Below are 22,786 nucleotides of genomic sequence, written 5' to 3' on the forward strand. Positions count from 1 at the left end.
GACCAGCAGCACTGGAGCAGCCAGGAGGAGTAGGAGAAGAGGCTTGAGATGCTGTCAATAGCCTGATATTGAGGTTTTTTAGTTCAGTCCATTAAATGGCATTTATATTTTTCAAAACCCACTCTGGCAGAGTAAAGCCTGCAGGCCGCAAGGACAGATGAAAGGCGCTGTGTTAGTGTCGGTAGCCGTGGGAATGGAAACTAAGGGATCCATCTGAGCCGGAAGTTTAGAGCTAAATTTAGAGACAAATTGAATGTTGGAGTATAGAGCAAAGGAGGGAAAGGTTTCTGGCTTAAACGACTAGGTAATACCATTTGCTAAGATGGAAAACCAAGGAGGCCCAAGGGTGGAAAACAATGAATTCAACTGTGGTCATGTTGAGTTCGATTGCTGTGGGTCATTCAGGAGGAAACCCAGTGGGAGACTGGGTATAGATTGGCAGCTTTGGCAATATTGGACCCCCCCCCCCCATGGCTACACCACGCTCATTGCCCCAAATTTCGTGGACCTCTCCATCTTCAGCTATTGCTCTTTTTTTTTTTTTTTTTTTTTAAATTCCTATGGCTATCTTATTCTTTCTTTCCTTCCTTCCTATTCACATGGTTTCATTCTCAAAGTGAATCACTCCGCTGTCGGTATTTTTCTTTTTTCCTGTGTTTTGAGCTGCTTTTAGAATCTTCAGCTACTTAAATGGTTTGTTTCCAATTCTACTCCTTTTATAATTCTTGGTGATTTCAATACTGCCTGAGATGATCCTTTTCGGCACTTTGCTTCTTGACTCCTGGAACTCCTCTCCTTCGCTCGTCTTGTCCTTGACCCAACCTCAGCCATTCACTCTCATGGTCATTGCTTAGGTCTTGTCGTTCCAAGGACCAGCAGCCACCTAAGAGTCTCAGCCACAAGGCTTTCTCTGTTTGGCACCACCTTTTGGGTTTCTCTGCTTCTTTCTTGGTAAGCATCCTTAGAGCCTCTCTCATCAGTTTAGCCTATTGTTACTCAGTTTCTTACACCTTCACTTCCTTTCTAACCTGGTTTTAATTTCATGGTCAGTCATTATAGTCACTCTTTTAATTATGCTCTATTGTCTTTCTCTTCCTTTATTAGATTTGCCAGAACAACCCCAACTAAACTCTGCCTTCTCTCTTCCTGGAGAGACGTATTTAACCATGTTCCCCAGGATCACTTCAGATTCATGACCACTAGCCACATGAGCCATTAATTCTAACTACTAATTGTGTTACATTTTCTGGTTCCTTCATTCTCCTCGTTGATGAATATTTCATATATTTCTCTTTCTGAGCCTCTGACACTGCCTCATTTCTGATAATTTTGTGTCCTATTTTGTTGTGAAAGTAGAAGCAAAGAGATCATCCACTGCCATAAACGCCCCCTCCATCACTGTGTCCAGACACCCTGCCTTCCCTTCGTCTTTGTGCGAGCTGTGTTCCTGAGCCTCTCTGTTCACTTCTCTCTCATCCTGTATTTCTACTCCACAATATCACTGAAGCAATCTTCTTTAACCTGCAGATGGCCTTTTCTACTGGATTATTCTCATCAGCACACAAAACATTTTTTTTTCATTCATCTTAAAAAAAAAAAGGCTACCACTATCACCAATGAAAGACCCTGTCTTGACCAGTCTTCCCTTTTGTCTGTTGCCCATTTCTCTCCTCTAATAAACAACAAAACTTCTTTGAAAGCTGTTGTATTAAGGTCTCATATTTTCTTCCTCCTTTTGGAGCCGTCTCCAGTCTTTGTTTCTCCTCTCCACTGCAGTTGTGGAGTAGCTCCCTGCTGAGCAGAGAGCCTGATGAGATGCTGGGCTTGATCCCAGAACTTCTGGGATCATGACCTGAGCTGAAGGCAGAGGCTTTAACCCACTGAGCCACCCAGGTGCCCCTGTCTTTCCTCTTCTTCGCTAGCAGCAGCATCTGACATGACCAGTCACACTCTCTTCCATGACCTACTTGCTTCACTTCTAGAACATCATATCTGCCCAATCGTTTCTCCCACCCCACTGGCTTTTTGATTCTTAGACTCATTTACAGCTAGCTGCTTTCCCAGACCTCTTGATGTTGGAGTTCTCTGATGTTCATCTTAGAGCTCTTTTCCTCATCCTCAACCTTTATCTTGTCCAGCCTCATGGCTTTAAGTGCCATCCTTATGTTGGTAACTCCAGCATTTATTATCTCTACCTACATATTTCCCCTGAATTTCAGGTTCTTATCTGGCTGCCTACTCAGTATTCTCAGTATTGCTTCTGTGATGCATTTTGAACAGTGTGGAGGTGGGAAATCTTGTTTGTTTTGTAAATTTTCCCAGAATTCTTGGAACGAAAACAGTCCCTTTATAGGATCTAACATTTATATAAGTCTATTCAGTCTTATGTAAATACTAATATCATAGAAATATTTTTTCAAAAATAATACATGTTTATTTTGTGTCTTTTTCCAAAGCTTTTTGGTTAACTTAGAAAATAACTTTCTTCGTGTATGTGTCTCCTTGAGTCTCTAGGATTATGTTACTTTTTAGTTAAATTATTGACTCCTCTTGTGTTTGCTTATTTCTTTATTTTTAAGCAGGGAAACATCTATTCAGAATTGATGTTACCAAAGGATAGTATTTATGGGGCTGTTAGGTTTCTGCTACCAGCTCCCTGCCCCCTTGCCCACTTTTGAAACAAAATTTGGAGGGAGCGTGAGGGTACTTTGAGGTCACTTCCCTAATTCTGGGGTTTTGAAAGCTTATTAGTGAATGAGATAGGCTCTTCTCTTGTCTATTTCTCCAGTTCCTGGCCAAGTAGACTACTGGGAATTGTAAGGAATTTGTTCCTTGTCTATTAGATTATGAATTCCATGAGGGTAGAAACCCTGTTTTAGGATTACTTGGTACTGCAGTACCAAATGTAATGCTTTATATATGGTGGGCATTCACCAAATTTGTACTGAATTAAATGAAATTGAATTGTTGTTTAGAAGTGACAGAACTGGGATTAGATTCAATCAAGCAGCTGTCAGTCAGCTGTCCTTTTCTTCTGTACCATGCTGCAGAGCTGTGAGCTCCAGTGGTTTTTTGTTTTCGCTTTTTGTTTTGCTTAAAAAAATAAACTTAACTCATTATGGAGCAGGTGGGTATTGTAAATGGGTTTCTGATGGATTTTGTAGAGAATTCCTATTGGGTACTTTCCTATTGTAATTTCACAATTGATTGCATATGCTTAACATAAACATATTTTGTCATCTTTCCTGTTATCAATTTTTGCTGGTTTTTTTTTTTTTTAACTCCTTGGTTTGGAAAAACAGTAACATTTTGGCAAGAGGCAATGCTTCCAAAACTGCAGAATGGAGCCTGGGCTTGCATTTGATTTATGTAGCTATAAATCAAGAGCTTTCACTTAATTGTTGCACGAGTTGAGATCAAGTTTGATTGCATGTAACAGAAAAACTCAAAATAAAATGGCTTAAATGTGCAAAAGTTTATTTATTCCCATTTTTTGGAGAACCTAGAGGAGGTCAGATCAGGGTGGATATCATGCTTCTTGGTGCCAGATCTAGCTCCCCCTTGTGCGGGGCTTAACCTCCCAGTCACCTTAGGTCCAAGATCCCAGATTCCACTTCTACAGCACTGTCTCTTGTAGGAACACTTTCTAGAGGTTGAACATAACACTTCTGATCACATAACAATGTGAATGGAGTTGTGTGGGTATACCTCATTGCAAGAGAGGCTGGGAAATGCTGAGTCAGGGAAGTTGCTGTCTTTTGTTTCCATACATCCATGTGCTCTTCTGATTTGGGGGGAATCTGTCACTGACAATGAAAGAGAGAATGGTTGGTGGTGGGGGTCCAATTAGCCACTGCTACTTTATCAATGTTAAATGGATCTGTGCTTCATTTTCCTCCTCTCGGCTCACCAGAAGTTTGCTTTGACTATTTCAGCTAAGAACATTTAGGAACATGTGCTGAGAAATCCATCCAAAATGTGAAAAGCCAGCCCACAGAATGGGAGAAATACTTGCAAATGGTATATCTGATAAGGAACTTGTATCCAGAATATATAAATAACTCTTATAACTCAATAATAAAAAGACAAGTAACCCAACTAAGAAATGGGTAAAAAAGTATTTGAATTAGACATTTTTCTTCTCAAAGAAAATGTACAAGTGGCTGGTAAGTACTTAAAAAGATACTTAATAGAGTTAGCCATTAGGGAAATCAAAACCACAGTGAGGGATGCCTGGCTGCCTCACTTAGTAGAGCATGTGACTCCTGATCTCCGGGTCACGAGTTCAAGACCTATATTGAGCATCGAGCCTACTTAAAAAATAAATAAAAATAAATAAAGAAACATATTAAAAAAAACAATGAAATACCACTTCACACCCACTAGGGTGGCTATAATTAAAAAATCAGATAATAACTAGTATTGGTGAGGAGTGGAGAAAATGGATCTTTCTCATACACTGGTGGTAGAAATTTAAGAGTGTAGCTGTTTGGAGAAGAAGTTTGGTGTTCTTCAAAAAGTCAGTGGAGTATGTTACTCTTGATCTCAGGGTTCTGAGTTTGAGCCCCATATTGGGTGTAGAGATTACTTAAAAATAAAATCTTAAAAAAAAAATTAAACATGAAGCTATCATGTGACCCAGAAATTCTGCTTCTAGTTATATATATATATATATATATATATATATATATATATATATTGAAAACCTATATCTTCATAAAAATCTTGTATGTGTATGTTGATAGCAGCCTTATTCATAATAGCCAAAATGTAGAAACAACTGAAATGTCTGTCAGCTGATGAATGGGTAGATAAAATGTGCTATTCATACAATGAAATATGGTTTGGCAATATAAAGGAATGAAGACTAACATGTGCTATGATGTGGATGAACCTTGGAAACCACATGCTTAGTGAAATACGTGAGTCACAAGAGACTACATGTGATATGATTATATTTATATAAAACAGCCAGGATGGGCAGATTGTTAAAGGCAGAAAGTAGATTAGTGGTTGTCTAAGGCTGGGGGTTTTGAGGGAAATGGATACTAACTGCTAATGGGTATGGAATATTTTGGGGAGATGATGAAAATGTTCTAAAATTGATTTTGGTGATGGATTATACAACTCTTAGAATATATTAAAAGCTGTTGAATTATATATTCTAGGTAAATTTGATAGTGTGAATTGTATTTCAGCAGAGCTTAAAAAAACACAGCTGCAAATAAGGACCATAAGTAAAGTAAGGCTTTTAAAATGATACAGACATTCAGTACCTCAGACCAGCCACATGCCAGATACCACAGGCTGCGAAATGATCATGTCACTCATTTCTTGGGGGAGAAGAGGATTTTGGGTGGCTAGTTTCTCCCTGGCAAGCTGTAGCATATCAGAAGATGCAGCTTTCTTCTCTAAAGGACGAAACACCATCCGTTCCTCCTGCCCCAACAATTTTGTTATATAAGGTGCTTTTGCTTCCTTTGCATGCTTATCACATGCCTCATTGTGCTGTGACCCCCACACATTTGCTTGATAAATAATTACCATTGTGCGAGGTTCTCCCACACATCCCATTCAGGCCCTGCTTAAAGAAAATGCTTCCCATTTTACTCTCATTAATCTGACATTTCAGATATTCTGTTGGTTTGGTTTTGCCTGATTCCTAGTCTATTTGTCTTGAAGGGTGGCAAGATACTGGTTATGTTTTTAATTCACCCATTTATGTTTTCATGATGACAGTGTGTGGAGGCAGTGGCCTGAGTATCTGGAGCAATGAGCGTTTTTGCATGCTGCTATGCCGAAGACTTGATTTCACAGCTATGTGCATGGTACCATCTTGTTTGTCCCTTGAAAAGTGAGTTAAGAACAGGTTGCTTCCAGAAGCCCATGCAGTTGGGCTGAATAATAATGTTTCCGTAGCACATTAACTGTGGTAGCATTTGTGAGTATTTTATAGAGCATGTCATTCGGGTATCTAAACTATTGTTGACTGTGTTTGGCACTTAGGAGGCAAGAATGAGAAACTAAAAGGCCTGACCTTGAGGGAACTCACAGGCCAAGAGCGTTTCAGAGGTCTGAGGTGCTTTAGGGACTGTGAAGGAGTAGAAGTGGGGTTGGCTGGGAAAGCTTGCTAGACAAATGGATGGTTAAATTGGATCTTCAAGATCTGGTAACAGTTTAGAAACTCAGAGGAAGGGTTGCCCACGGCAGAAGGAGTCATAGGAAGTCTTGAGAAAACATATTGAGATAATTCTTTAAGTCTAGTTCTCAACTGTGAGTGTTTGTGTCTGGAGACACTGAGATTGTCACTCCTAACATCTAGTGGATGGAGGCCAGCCCTGATGCTAAATATCCAGCACAAGACAGTCCTCCGCAACACAGTATCATCTGGTTCAATATATCCCTGTGTGGCTGTTGAAAAGCCCAGCTTTAAAGAGTTTGTAAAGGTAACAACCCCAACACATTTGTGGAATTGAAGGCAATTGTTGTTATTGTCATTGTTGTTTTTAATGACTCTATTTATGGGATATATATTTCAGTTAAAAAAATATAACAGCTTAATTGGTTATAGTTCAGGGGATGAATAAAACCAGAATGTGAAGGGATCTGTCAGGGCTGATGCATCATTCAAGAATTCTTAGATTCTACTGTAGAGGGACTAGGAAAGGAAGTCATTTTAAAAGAATTTAGGTAGAGCTGGTAGAAAATGAATTACATAGAATTAGAGACAGCATTTCTTGTCTCTGAGCTTCTGTGTTTTTCACAGTGTGTAAGATTTTGCCCTGAAGATGGTAGTTGATAGTTGCATACTGAAATTTTATTATACTTTTAAAATTTTATTTTATTTAAATTCAGTTAATTAACATACAGTGTATTTTTGGCTTCAGGGGTAGAATTTGGTGATTCATCAGTTGCATATAACACCAAGTGCTAATTACATCACGTGTTCTCCTTAATGCCCATCACCCAGTTACCCCATTCCCCCACCCCACCTCCCATACAGCAGTCCTCAGTTTGTTTTCTGTGGTTAAGAGTCTCTTATGGTTTGTCTCCTTCTCTGATTTCATCTGGTTTTATTTTTCTCCCTTTCTCTATGTTACTCTTGTTTTGTTTCTTAAATTCCACCTATGAGTGAAATCATATGATAATTGTTGAAAGACACATTTTGTCTTGGTTCCAGTTTTTAAATGGAAAACTAAATTTACATTAATATGAAGTTGTTCTTGAAATACTTGCTGACAGACATTGAAATGTGGATCATAGTGCAGTTCTTAGCTTTTGTGGAGAAAGTTGTAATGAACAATTGTATAGAAGTATGGACACATACTTTCATTTCTCTTGAATAATTACCTTGGAGTGAAAATGCTGGTGTGTGTGTGTACCTATATATTTATGTATATTTGGCTTTTTATGAAATTGACAGTTTTTTAGGGTAGTTTTCTCCTTCTGCCAACAATATATGTGAGTTCCAGTTGCTGTACCCCCTTACCAACCTTGGACTATGACAGTCTTTTTCTTTTTAGCTAATTATGGTTACTGATGTTGAATAACTTTTCATGTGCTTTTTCTATTTCTTCTGTTGTGAAGTGTCTATTCAAATATTTTGCTTATTTAAAAAATTATGTTGTTGATCTTTTTGTTATTGGATTGTAGGAATTATTTTAAGTATTCTGGATACGAATCCTTCAACAGATATTAGTTACGAATATTTAATCTGGCTTGCCTATTAATTTTCTTAAGTGTTTTTTGATGAGAAGAATACCCTAATTTTGATAAAGTTGAATTTATAAATTATTTTTAAAGATTTTATTTATTAGAGAGAGTGCCACGTGTGAGTGGGGATAGGGGCATATGGGGAAGGAGAGGGAGAGAGAATCTGAAGCAGACTCTGAGCTGACCTTGGAGCCTGACTCTGGGCTCAGTCTCACCACATGACCTGAGCTGAAACCAAGAGTCAGAGACTCAACTGAATGAGCTACCCAGGCACCCCTGAACTTTTCAGTTTTTTAAAAATTTATTGATAGAGCTCTTTGCTCTAAGAAATCTTTATCCCAGGATTATGAAGATATTTTCCCATGTTTTCTTAGAAAAATTTTAAATTTGTTTGCAACCTGTGAAGATTTCGGGTGGTGGTGTGATGTGTAGAGAGTGTTATTTATTTTTTCTTATATAGGTATCTAGTATTTCTAGCACCATTCAATGAAAAGGACTTTGGCGCCATTGAACTGTTTTGGCATAATTGTCATAAATTATTTGACTATGTGTGTAGGTCTATTTCTAGATTCCCTGTTCTGTTCCATTGATCTATTTGTCCTTTGCCAGTTTTACACCATCATTATTTCTGTAACTGTATAGTAAGTCTCAAAGCCAGTTGTGAGTCCTCTGTTATTTTTCAAAATTGGTTGGCTATTGTAAATCCTTTGCATTTCCATATAAATTTTACAGTTTATTTCTACAAAAGCCTACAGTTCAATGTCACCAATACAGAGTTTTAATAATTCCTGAGTAATTACCATTTATTTAGTCTTTAATTTCTCTCAGTAATGTTTTATAGTGTTTAATATAGGGGTTATGGGCACCTTAATTTAATTTCTCTAAGTATTTTATGTTTCTAAATGTTATTTTTAAAGAATAAGTTTTACTTTTCATTTTCCAAAGTGCTGTTAATACATAAAAATGCACTTGGTTTTTGTGTCCTACAATATTGCTGAGTTGACTTATTTCTTCTTCAGATGTCTTCATGATTTTTTTATGTACACAATGGTATCATGTGTGAATAAAATAGCTTTCTTTTGGATTGAAGCTGTATGTCTTTTATTCCTTTACCTGTCTTATTGCAGGGCCAATACCTCTAATAAAATGATAAATGATATTGGAAATCTTAACCTTATTCCTGATCCTAGGGGAAAAGCATTTATTATTTCACTATAAAATATGATGTTAGCTGAAGATTGTTTGTAGATGCCTTTAACATGTTGAGGAAGCTTTTATCTATTCCCAGTTTTAATGATGAATAGATACTGATTTTGATCAAATATTTGTTATTGTCTATCAAAATGATCATTGAATATTTTTCTTGAACCTATTAATGGGTGAATTACATTGAATCTTCTAAGTTAAACTAACATTGCATTCCTGAGTTAACTGTACCTGGTCATGATGTATTAACCTCTTTATTGTCTGTTCATTTTGCTAATATTTGATTGAAGATACTTAAATGAGAAATTGGGTGTTATGTTCTTTTTTTGTAATGTCTGTGTCTGATTTTGATATCACGGTTATGGTGGCCTCAGAAAAGAGTTGGGAAGTTTTCCATTCCCTTCTACTATTTAGAAATGTCTGTGTAATATGATATTGTTGTCCCTTAAGTGTTTCAGAGAACTCACCTGTGAAGTCCTCTTGGTCTGGCATTTTCTTTGTGGGAAATTTAAAAATTACAGGTAAAGTTTAGTGAGTAAAGAGGTGTTCAGATTATCTATTTTTCTTGTTTATCTTTTTTTGCTTAATTTTTAAAAATTTTAAAAATTTAATTTGTGTGTGTGTGTGTGTGTGTGTGTATGTGTGTTCCAAAATTCATTGTTTATGCACCTCACCAGTGCTCCGTGCAGTACATGCCCTCCTGAATACCCACCACCAGGCTCACCCAACCTCCTACCTCCCTCCCCTCTAAAACCCTCAGTTTGTTTTTCAGAGTCCAATTTCTCATGGTTTGTCTCCCGCTCTGATTTCCCCCAACTCACTTCTCCTTCCCATCTCCCAATGTCCTCCATGTTATTCCTTATGCTCCAGAAGTAAGTGAAACCATATGATAATTGGCTCTCTCTGCTTGACTTATTCACTGAGCATAATCTCCTCCAGTCCTGTCCATGTTGGTACAAAAGTTGGGTATTCATCCTTTGTGATGGAGGCATTATACTCCTTTGTATATATGGATCTTCTTTATCCATTCATCTGTTGAAGGGCATCTTGGCTCTTTCCACAGTTTGACTATTGTGGCCATTGCTGAACATTGGGGTACAGATGGCCCTTCTTTTCACCACATCTGTATCTTTGGGGTAAATACCCAGTAGTGCAATTGCAGGGTCATAAGGTGGCTCTATTTTTAATTTCTTAAGGAATCTCCACATTGTTTTCCAAAGTGGCTGCACCAACTTGCATTCCCACCAACAGTGTAAGAGGGTTCCCCTTTCTCCACATCCTCTCCAACACTTGTTGTTTACTGTCTTGTTGATTTTGGCCATTCTTACTGGTGCAAGGTGGTATCTCAATGTGGTTTTAATTTGAATCTCCCTGATGGCTAATGATGATGAACATTTTTTCACGTGTCTTTAGCCATTTGCATGTCTACTTTGGGGAAGTGTCTGTTCATGTCTTCTGCCCATTTTTGACATGATTATCTGTTTTTTTTTGGGCGTTGAGTTTGAAGAGTTCTTTACAGATCTTGGAAATAAGCCCTTTATCTGTAATGTCATTTGCAAATATCTTCTCCCATTGCATGGGTTGCCTCTTTGTTTTGTTGACTGTTTCCTTTGCTATGCAGAAGCTTTAGATCTTGATGAAGTCCCAAAAGTTCAGTTTGGCTTTTGTTTCCTTTGCCTTTGGGGACATGTCTTGAAAGAAGTTGTGGCCGATGTGAAAGAGGTTACTGCCTATGTTCTCTTCTAGGATTTTGTTAGGTTCCTGCCTCATGTTGAGGTCTTTCATCCATTGGGAGTTTATCTTTATGTATGGTATAAAAGAATGGTTGAGTTTCTTCTATACATAGCTGTCCAATTTTCCCAGCACCGTTTATTGAAGAGACTGTATTTTTTCCACTGTATATTTTTTCCTGCTTTGTTGAAGATTATTAGACCATAGAGTTGAGGGTCCATATCTGAGCTCTCTACTTTGTTCTGCTGGTCTATGTGTCTTATTTTTGTGCCAGTACCATGCTGTCTTGGTGATCACAGCTTTGTAGTAAAGCTTGAAATCAGGCAACGTGATGCCAGTTTTTTTCTTTTTCAATATTTCCTTAGCATATAGGAAAGCAACTGATTTCTGTACATTGATTTTGTATCCTGCCATATTACTGAATTGCTGTATGAGTTCTAGTAATTTGGGAATGGAGTCTTTTGGGTTTTCCATATACAGTATCGTGTCATCTGCGAAGAGAGAGAGTTTAACTTCTTCTTTGCCAATTTGAATATCCTTCATTTTTTTGTTGCCTGGTTGCTGTTGTTAGGACTTGTGCTATGTTGAACAGCAGTGGTGAGAGTGGACATCCTTGTTGTGTTCCTGATCTCAAAGGGAAGGCTGTCAGCTTTTCTCCATTGAGGATGATATTTGCTGTGGGTTTTTCATAGGTAGATTATATGAAGTTGAGGAATGTCCCCTCTATCCCTATACTTTGAAGAATTTTAATCAGGAACAGATGCTCTATCTTGTCAGATGCTTTTTCTTTATCAATTGACAGGACCATGTGGTTCTTCTCTCTTCTCTTATTGATTTGTTCTATCGCATTGATTTGCAAATGTTGAACCACCCTTGCATCCCATGGATAAATCCCACTGGTCATGGCGGATAATCTTTTTAATGTACTGTTGGATCCTATTAGTTAGGATCTTGTTGAGAATCTTGGCATCCATATTCATCAGGGATAGTGGTCTGAAATTCTCCTTTCTGATGGGGTCTTTGCCTGGTTTGGGGATCAGGTTAATACTAACTTCATAAAAAGAATCTGGAAGTTTTCCTTCTGTCCCTATTTTTGAAACAGCTTCAGGAGAATAGGTATTATTTCTTCTTTGAATGTTTGGTAGAATTCTCCAGGGAATCCGTCAGGTCCTGGGCTCTTGTTTTTTGGGAGGTTTTTGGTCACTGCTTTTATCTTGTTACTAGATGCTGGTCTATTCAGGTTGTCAGTTTCTTCCTGATTGAGTTTTGGAAGTTTGTAGATTTCCAGGAATGCATTCATTTTGTCTAGGTTGCTTAACTTATTGGCATATAGCTGTTGATAATAATTTTTGATGATTACTTCTATTTCCTTGGTGTTAGTCATGATCTCTCCATTTTCATCATAATTTTATTAATTTGGCTCCTCTCTCTTTTGGATTAGTTTGGCCAGTTGTTGATCTTTTCTCGTTAGCTTTTATAAATTGGGGTTTCAAAGAATTTATTTCCTTGAATAAAGGAAATATTGTCTCTGTTAACATGCCTTTCTTAGTAGTATTCATTTCTTACTACTTCATATCTGTAGGATCTGTAATGGTACTTCATTTTTTTATTCCTCATACGGGAATTTTTGTTTCATTTTTTTGTGACATCTTGTCTAGAGCTTTATCAGTTTTGTTAAATTGTTTTTACAGATAACCCATATTGTTCATTTTATATTTCATTGGTTTCTGCTTTTATTTTTTTATTTTATTTTACTTACTTTGGATTTAATTTGTCTTTCTTTTAATTGCTCCTTAAGATAAAAGTTTTGATTTTCTATTTTATTTTTGAATGTAGACTTCTTTTTTGAGAGAATGCCTGTTGTGGGGAAGGGAAGGAGGGAGAGTCAGAATCTTAAGCAGACTCCACACCCAGCAGGGAGCCCCATGCAGGGCTCAGTCTCACAACTCTGGGATTATGACCTGAGCTGAAACCAAGAGTTAGACACATAACTGACTGAGCCCCCCAGGTGCACCTGAATGTAGACATTTAAATTTACAATTTTTCTTAAAAGAGCTGCTTTAGTTTGCATCCTACTGTTTTTTTTTCATCCTACAAACTTTTATGTGTTCTGTTTTCATTGTAATTCAGTTATATATATATATATATATATATATATATATATATATATATATTTTAATGTGAATAGGACATAAATGTTGAATTTTAACCCAGGTGTTATTTGGGAATAGTTTTACAAGTTCCAAATGGTTGGGGGTTTTTCTGTGTGTACTATTACTGTTTTTCTATTTTTTTTTTTTTAAGATTTTATTTATTTATTTGACAGAGAGAGATCACAAGTAGATGGAGAGGCAGGTAGAGAGAGAGAGAGGGAAGCAGGCTCCCTGCTGAGCAGAGAGCCCGATGCGGGACTCGATCCCAGGACCCTGAGATCATGACCTGAGCCGAAGGCAGCGGCTTAACCCACTGAGCCACCCAGGCGCCCCTCTATTTTTTTTTAAATTATTTTCTATTTTTCCTTTATATTCTTTTGGTCAGAGTACATACTCTATTTTACCAGCACTTGGAATTTTACTAGACTTGTTTCACTGCCCCAAAGGTGGTCTATTTAGTAAATATTCTTTGTCCACTTAAGAACAATGAGTTTTCTGGTGTTGTTGGATATAGTGTTCTCTAAATGTCATCTCGATCCAAGTTAATGATAGTGTTGCTTGACTTCTATATTGTTTTGATTTTTTTTTTTTTTTTTTTTTTTAAATTTTTTATTTTTATAAACATATATTTTTATCCCCAGGGTATATTGTTTTGATTTTTAAATATTCTGTAAGTTACTAAACTAAGGGTGTTAAAATCTATGATTAGAATTTGCCAATTTCCCTTTAATTTTGCCAATTTTTTTTCACATATTGAATATTTGAGATTTGAGCATTGGTGCATTTTTATGGTTGTTACATCTTACTGATGAAATGACTCTTTTACTGGGATGCCTGGATGGGTCGGTTAGTTAGTTAAGTGTCTGCCTTCGACTCAAATCATGACCCCAGATCTGGGAATTGAGACCCATATTGGGCTCCCACTCATTGGGGAGTCTGCTTCTCTGTTGACGCCTCCTCCCAGTTCATGCTGTCTGTCTCTCTCAGGAAAAAAAAAAAAGAAAGAAAGAAAGAAAGAAATGACCCTTTTTATCATTATGAAATGTCTGTTCCTGATAATCTTTATTTTGAAATCTACCTTGATTGATATTGATGCAGCCATTTGTATATTTTTTTTCTTTTTTCATCTTTTTCCTTTTACCTGTATGCCTTTATGTTTAAACTTTGTTTTTTATAAGTAGTGCGTTATTGAGTTCTGATTTAAAAAAACCTAGCCACTTAGTCTTTGCATTTTAGGCAAGGTTTCAGTTAATTTATGTATAATATAATTACTGATTGTATGGGTTTAAGTGCACCACCATGTTGTTGTTGTTGTTTAAAGTAGGCCCCACACCCAGTGTGGAGCCCAATGTGGGCCTTAACCTCACAAGATCTGAGATCAAAATCTGAGCTGAGATAAAAAGTCAGACAATCAGTTGAGCCACCCAAATGCCCCTTCGTTTTGTTTTCTATTTGTCTTATTTTTCTTCTGCTCCTATTTTGCTTTCTTTTTAGTGAATTGAGTCTTTTAATATTCCATTTTCTATTTCTAGTTATGCTTCTGTGTATGTACATTTTTAAATCTGTGTACACTATGTATACAATATACATTACTATTTTTACTTTATGAAATCAATTAGTAATCTTTTAAAAATTTGATGTTTTATTTGTGTATGTGATTATCTTTTTTAAAAAATATCAATATATTTATCCATTTTGATTTTGTTCGTTTCTTCCAATAGATCTGAGTTTCTGTCTTGTGCCATTTCCCTTAATTTCCTTAGGCTAAGTTAATGTAAGCTTTTCATATAATGCAGATCTGCGGGAGAATTCCTTCATGTTTCATCTGTCTGAAAATGTCTTTATTTTGCTTTCATTTTTGATAGATGTAGATTTCTAGATTAATCCCCCCCCCCCCCCCCGCGAGCACTTCAAAGAAGTTGTTCTGTTTTCTTCAGGCCTCCCATTTTTTTTTATCATCATGATAAATCATCCATCTTTCTTATTATTCCCCTGTATGTCATCTTTTTGCTGCTCTTAAGAATTTTTTTTTTAAATGACCTGCATAGGTGTGGCTTTCTTTATTTTATCTTGCTTTGGGTTCATTGAAGTTCTTGGATATTTGGGTTTATATTTCACAGCAAGTTTAGAAAATCTAAGTCATTATTTCTTCAAATACTTCTCCATTTTCTCTTTCTTCAGTTTCTGGGATTCCAGTTTTATTATCTCTGATCAGTTGGTATTTGTTTTGGTTGTACCTGCAGTATTTTAATTTGTGGAAGTGACTGAGTGATGACGTGGACAGACTAATAGCACTGAAAGACCATTTATTAAGAGTTTCCAAGAGAACAGGGCATGCTATGCCACATAGGACCACATGGGCAATGCCAGGTTTTGGTCAGGAGTCAGGAAGGAGTGAGAAAAAATATCCCAGACCAGTCTTTATTGGGATTTTCACAGAAAGGCAAGGCAGAGAAGGAGAAGCAATTTAGGACTGACTAGCTTGAATAATATTGTCAGGCTGTCTCCTCTAGGGGTGGTTGTCCTGGGTGACTTAGGGCATAGAAAATAGTGCCTCCCTGAGTGTAAGTTAGGTAAAGGAGATGGTTGCAGACACTGACTCCAGACTGGTTTTTTGCATATGAAAGGTATCCTCCTGAATTCTTCATGTCGTTTTTTATTTTCTATTTCTTGCATATCCATTTGTCTCTTTTTAGTAGTTTTCATTTCTTTGCTGAAATACCCATCAGTTTATGCATGTTGGCCACCTTGTATGTTGGATCCTTTATTTATTTAAGATTGTATTCATTTATTTTTTTAAGATTTGATTTATTTGACAGAAATCACAAGTAGGCAGTGGGGGTGGGGGGGGGGGAGAAGGCTCCCTGCCGAGCAGAGAGCCTGCCACGGGGCTGGATCCCAGGACGCGGGGATCATGTCCCAAGCCAAAGGCAGAGGAGGCTTTAACCCACTGAGCCCCCCAGGCGCCCCTGGATCCTTTAATGTACATATTGCCGTTCATAAGTTCAGTCTGATTTTTTCTGCTTCTAATATTTGGGCTATTTCTGAGAGTCTGGTTCTTCTAACTTCTGTCTATGTTCGGTTACATTTTCCTTCTTTGCATGCCTCATAATTTTTTTGGTTGAAAGCCAGCTATTGTAACAGAGCAGTAGAAAGAAAGTAAGTAATATTTATGACTGGGAAAGGATATGCCCTTTCTTCCGTGGGACTGCTAATGTGCAGGGCTGTCCCTTTAGTTGGCAGTTGAGCTGAGAATCTGTCGTTACTTCATTTAGATTCTGTTTCTCAAGGGTCCATGTGACTTGAGAACACCATCAGACCTTCTCTGGAGGTTTTTCTGCTCTGCCCCTCATACTTAACACACAAACCTCAGGGGATGGGAGTGGGTCTTTGCTCTGCTCTTGTATTTCCTCCTGAGCACTTGATGAAGTCCCATGGGAGGGAGTTGGAGGATGGGTTCAGACTCTCTTTGCGTCTTGGGTTTATAAGGATTTGAAACCCTCACACTCACCCAAAGTCTGCCTTTCAGACTCCAGTTCTGCTGTTGCCCTCCTCTCTGCTGTCTTCCTCTTGGTCCTGTTGCTTCTGAAAGGATCAAAGTAGCTGTGTCTACATGTGTGTGTGTTTTCTCTTTACGAAAGGGCTTGTTGCTGTCTGCATTTTGGTTCATTAGGTTTTTGTTTTGTTTTGTTTTTGCATCTTCAGTTCTGCAGTCTTCATTTGAACACTGATTTCATAGGTTCTCCATCCTTTTGTTGTTAGGAAAGAACTATGTTCTCTTAAAACTTTCTGCGTTCTAAAGTAGCAGTTCTCTAAGGATTAATGGTTTGAATTCACTTTTAATAGAGGAAATAATCATACTTCTAACTATCTAACTATATCAATGCTTACTTCCTCTATTTGAAACTTTTTTTTTTTTTTTTTTTTTGGTGGACAGAAGAAAGAAGTTATAAAAGTTTTCACCCTTAGTAAAATCATGCACCTTGCTTTGATCATTTCTGGAAAAATGTAAGATTCATAGGTTGGTACTAAAATTTTTTCCCCCAGGAATCTTTGTAAGAAACTGATTATGACAGCTATGTTTCTATAACTTTAGAAAGTGTTTGGTTTGGCTTTGGCACTTTCCCCTTCTCATAGTAAAATTTAGTGCAGGACTTACAACATGCCAGTTGCTTTTTCCTTTTCCTTTTCAACATTCGTCTTAGAAAAACATTAGAATATTCCTAATTGTTACCATTGTAAGTTTTGATAGCTGCTTCTTAGTTTGTTCTCTTAACTTCTCTATTTACAAAATCTCATTAATTGGCATCGCATAAATGTCTTGTGGATGTTTTTATTTCTTACATTTTCTTAATTTATAAGCTCATTGAGCTGTCATATAGAATATAAGGAATACAAAGTTCTTCCACATGCTTTGATTGAACTACAAAAAATGCAGTTGAAAGAGAATTAATAGATATGGGGTCAAATGTAGAATATAGATAATAGGTCTCTAGATTGCTTCTCATGTGTGGGCCTCCGTAGTGCTCAGTAGTGCAGAGTGATGCATATTTTCTTAATGAGTGAAGGAAAAAAGATGAATTGCTGATTTAAGAACAAGAACTTGCTTAACCTAAGTGTTTTTCTTCAGATTTCAATTCTCTACCTTGTGCTCTACAGATTTAACAGTTACGGTTTTAACAAAAGAAAGATAGACTGTCTGGACAAGTGGTGCTCTTTTCCCTCATTGGTTTTTTCTTTATGAAAATCGCACCGTTCTTTTTGTATTTGCTAAGAATTTGTTTTGCTTACTGTGTGTGGTAAATTACTCAGAGCTTAGCACAATGCCTGGCACATATGAGGTTTTCAGATGTTAGTTTGGTTGAAATGAATTTTCTGATGAAGAAGAGAATATTGTGTCCTCAGTGGACCACGTAGTACACGGTAGCAGTGTCAGCTCCATGAACCAAAAATTACAACTGTGTCAGTTCTAGTTCCAGCTCCATGAACCAAAAATTATAACTGTGTCAGTTCTAGTTCCAGCTCCAGTGGCATCACTGATGTTACCGTAGCTTCTCCATGGAATGAAGATGCAATTGGGAATACTCTAGCACACTAGAATTTTCTGTTCTTTGCTATCCATATATTCACTGTGTCATTCTATGCATCCAGTAAACTTCATGAATAAAACATGTCTTTATTTCAGAAGCTAAGGAATTTTTATGGTTTGGTTTAACAGTGAGATGTTGTTAATATTGTAGTTTAAAATGTGTCCACTGTTTCCTAAAGTCTCATATTTGCAAAAGGGTTTCCTAGCAATTGATTAGTAAAAGAAACTTGAGAAATTAAAAATATTTAAAGCATGTTTTATTTTTTAATTTTCCTACACTAGTGTTTTAGAGGTGAGGGCTGAGCCATGGGGGATGAATGTGAGCCATCTCTGTGATAGGACGGGAACCCAGCTTTATGTAGTATTAGTGACTGATCCCTGTCTGTAATGTTACAAGTTGAAGTGTTCTGAACCTGTGTACTGTGATGAATTAATTCTCCAAGGGGGAGTTGTTTTGAGTTACCATGCTATTATTTGTCAAAATGCAAATAGGAATAGACTCCTCTCCTTGTAGGTGATATATTTCTATTTAATCTCTCATCTTTCAGTAAGTTAGTTTTTTTTCTACTGTATTCCATGAAGGGCTAGGTGGCTCAAGTTTGAGTCATTGTGCTTGGAGACAAGGCATATAATAATACTTTGGTTTTTATGCATTGGGGTATTATACAGAAGTACTCTGGCTATTTCACTGGAAGCCTGGCAGTCCTCCCCCCTCCGCCCCCCGCTTACTGTGCGATCTGTAATTCTAGTTCATGACTCTTTAGACTTTTCATCATTCAACACTTTTTTCTTGTGTTTCAAGTTACTCTTATCCAACATCGTTTCTCTTATCCAACATCTCTATTTGCCCCTCTACATGAATATCCAACCATCTATGTGTAGTAAATGTTATTTCCCCTCACATATGCATGGAGAATCTTAGGGGGAAACAAAAAAGTAAGTAGAAAACGTAGGAATCTCATCAGGCCTCAGTGTCTGTTTTGTTTTTGTTTTTTAGGGTAAAAGTATTAAGTCCTTATTTGCTACAGTTGTTTTGACTTTCATGGACTCCCTTTACTATTTATTGTATTACATATTTACTATTTATTTACTAGTTATTGGTGAAACATTGTAATCGACCTGTCCTTCACTGTTGCTTTTGTTGTTGGTGGTGGTGCCTAGAGCATAGAGAAGTAGCCACCTATTTCCAAGTTCCTGCATATTTTCCTTCATTTGTGCCTTTCCAACTCATCCCCTCATTCTGCTAACAAGCCTCTGAAGCCAGCTCTTGCCTGTCTTCAGTCCATTTCCACCCAGCAGCTGAGTTCACATACACCTTCACTCGTGTTATTCCCCTACTAAAAACCTTTGGTGACATGTAGGATAAATCAAATCCTCTGCATAGCCAAGGATCCCTTTGCTGGACCCCCAGGCTGCTTCTGTAGCTTTCCCCTGTGCTCCTCTTCAGCTGGGTGGGAGGACAGTTGATGAGGCTGACCCAGCTCCTCCAAGGTATGTTCCTTCTCTTTTGTGTGCCTTCTCGGCTTGGGGGATAACTCTGGCCCTGGTTGCTCTGACATGGCCTGTGTATCCTTTTTTTTTTTTTTTTTTTTAAAGATTTTTTATTTATTTATCAGAGAGAGAGAGGGGGAGAGAGCGAGCACAGGCAGACAGAATGGCAGGCAGAGGCAGAGGGAGAAGCAGGCTCCCCACCGAGCAAGGAGCCTGATGTGGGACTCGATCCCAGGACGCTGGGATCATGACCTGAGCAGAAGGCAGCTGCTTAACCAACTGAGCCACCCAGGCGTCCCTGGCCTGTGTATCCTTAAGGCCTTAGGTTAAATGTCCCTTTCCCAAGGAAGCCTGACTTCCAGGGCTAGGTAAGATCTTTCTCTTTCTTAACCCCCTATAGCACCTTGAATGTTGAAATTTCCTCAGAGACTGGCAGCCGAATTAGCCACAGTCAAGTCTTCTTGACAACAATTGAACTCAGTCATGTCTTCTTGACAATTGAACATCGTTGAAGTTGAACGCTTTTGTATTTGGGCATACATCTTCTGATGTCTTTATTACTCCCTCTTTTTCTCCTAGGTAGCTGACTTTTTGCAGGACTCTGTATAATTGTAATTAATAGATTATTTGTAATTTTTTTTTTTAACTTCTTCTTTCTCTTGTTAGACAGTAAGCCCTTTGTGGGTGGGAGGCCCAGCTCAGGGCCTAGCCCATGGTAAGGTATTCGATAAATAATGCCCAGTGCTCCTGGCACAAGTTCTAAAGCATAGTAAGCGCTCACTCAATGTTTATTGAACTGAATGTAGGCTCTGTGTCTTTCTGTGATAGAAGTTGACTTGTTTGGCCTTCTGTCCCATTTTCTCTGCTGTTTTTGCCATTCCTGGACTAGAGAAGCTGTCTGCTTTCTATTATGTATTTGCTACCACATCTCATTTTATATTTTTGTTCCCTTAATTGCATACTAAATGTTTGAATACGTCTCTGTTTTAGAGAGGTATCTAGATATTTTTCCTTCTTGACAAGAATGGAGCATTCTTGCAGACGTGAGACCCCCATATGTAAATATTGTTTTATCACTTAAAGAATGTAAAGAAAAACATTCGTGCCATCTGAAGTTTTCCCTCACAATTTTAATTAACTCCCTTGAGCCCAGTGTGGGTTACTAAGAATAAGGGCCAAAATCTTCACGTCCCAGTCAAGGAACTTCTTGAAACAGACTGGTTGTCTGGGCATCTTGCCTTGATTCTTGCTCCAAAAAGATGCTGTGTGTAGTAGAGCGGGAGGAGGTGGGACCTTGGGTCTGTACTGTGTGGTGCCAAGGTGATGGAAGAGTGGAATCACGACAAAAAAGTGTCGGGTAGACAATTAAAAGTCATTTTGCTATTTAGGGGTGGGGGAATGGTAATGATTTCCCCCCCCGCCCCCTTCCAAATTTCAGTCTGGAGAATATGGTTGTAGACAAGAGCCTATCAGTTGTAGCTATAGTTACTTTGTAGTGAACCCTAAGCAGATAACTTCTGTTGTGCTGTATAAGGATCATGTGGGGGGAGAGCACAATGCCCGTGTGAGTGGGGGTGGGGAAGACGACTTACTCACATTTGGCTCGTTGCTTTTGGAGGACTTTTTACTTTATAGTACTTTATAAAAATTGCAGTGATGATTGAATTACAGTTGATTATTACTGCTTGCTTTACTTGAAAAAGATGATCCATTAGTTAAAAGTTGAGTTTCGAAATACTACCACAAGAGTGATAACTTTAAAAAGTATATTCTGTGTCCAACAGGAATTAATATTTACTTTTTGTTTCAGGCATCTTCTTTCATTTCTAGTTTTCTGTGTTTTGCCTTTTAATTCTTTGCCAGAAAAGTTCTTTTCGAATACTAATTCATATTATTTGAATCAGATATTCAAAATCTGTTTCATTCGAGAAACTGCCCCAGGTGAAGAGGCATTATCAGTGGCTTTTCTACCTAGTTATTTCTTCTTGGTATAAAGAGTTTTTCTGGCTGAATCTTTGAACAAATTGAACGGAGAGAGATAATTTGGCCCAGAGGACCAACACAGGGCTCTAAAAAAATATGAAGGAAACACCAAATGGTGAACAGTCTGCCTTCTTGAACATAGAATTGGGATGGGGTGGAAAATGATTATTCTGGTTTTACACTCTATCGGTGCCTGGGTAACACTAAGCATGTATCTCTTTTATAAATAAAATTTAGTCATCGCTAGCACTTCACACCCATTATGATGGCTACTTTAAAAAAAAATATAACGTAACAAGTGTTGGTGAGGCTGTGGAGAAATTAGAAGCCTTATGCACTGTCAGTGGGAAGGCACAATAGCTCAGCTCCTGTGGAAAAGGTGTGGCAGTTTCTGGAAAAATTAAAAACAGAATTACCATTGAGCCAGTGGGAGGCAAAATTATTTCTCCCTACCCAAATGATACTTGTGTACTCCAAGTATGTGGGTTTTACCATACCCAGCAAGTCTCCAGTTCTCTGCAGAGACCGAATATCCTAAAGCTTAACTTAATTTTGGCACTACCTCAAGTTAATGAAGACGTTTCAGAGCAAGGGCTCGCTTATAAATTGGGGGTTTCATATCTTGGGTTTGATGGTTTTCTAGAACAGCTCTCCTAAAACTCGGGAAGACTGTTTACTTCTGCCAATTTATGATGGATTTTCTAATGGAAATAAATGAACAGCCAGATGAAAAGATACCTAAGGCAAGGTATAGGGGAAGGGGCTTGGAGCTTCCATGTCCTCTCTGGACATGCTACCCTCCTAGTGCCTCCACGTTTTCACTACCCTGGAAGCTCTCTGATACTTGCAGTATTTTATAGAATCTTCATTGTATAGGAATGGTTGATTGACTCATTGGCCATTGGTGATTGAACTCAATCTCCAGCACCTTCCCCCATCTGGGAGGGGTGTCGGGGAGTGGGGCTAAAAGTTCCAATCTCCTAGTCACACATTTCCCTGGGCAACCAGCCCCCATGCCGAGGCTGTCCTGAAGCTCCCAGCTCTGTTATCTCATTAGTATATAAAATGACGTTTACTTTGGAGATTCCAAGAGTATTAGGAGCTTTGTTCCAGGAGACAGAGTCAGAGACCAAATGGGTTATTTCTTATCATGTCACACCCAGTAATTCCACTTCTGGCTATATCCCTACAAGAACTGACAGGTGAGAGATTTGAGAGATTTGTACACCTATGCTAACAAGAGCATTGCTTAGAATAGCCAAGAGGTAGAAGCAACCCAGGTGTCCATGGACAAGTGAGTGGATAAGCAAAATGCAATAATGCATACGCACCAAGGAATATTTCTCAGCCTTAAAAAGGAAGGAAATTCTGACACATGATACAACATGGATGAAAATGGAGGATATCATAATAAGTGAAA

The 22,786-nt window shown here is 37.9% G+C and overlaps 1 protein-coding gene across 1 annotated transcript in view; it reads left to right on the forward strand.

Moving 5' to 3' along the window:
• Nucleotides 1–22,786, forward strand: part of ARHGAP10 (Rho GTPase activating protein 10) — a 314,545-nt gene that overhangs the window by 138,968 nt on the left and 152,791 nt on the right. The window lies entirely within an intron of this gene.

Source organism: Mustela nigripes, chromosome 1 (genome assembly GCF_022355385.1).
Source record: "Mustela nigripes isolate SB6536 chromosome 1, MUSNIG.SB6536, whole genome shotgun sequence".
NCBI classification, from domain to species: Eukaryota; Metazoa; Chordata; class Mammalia; order Carnivora; family Mustelidae; genus Mustela; species Mustela nigripes.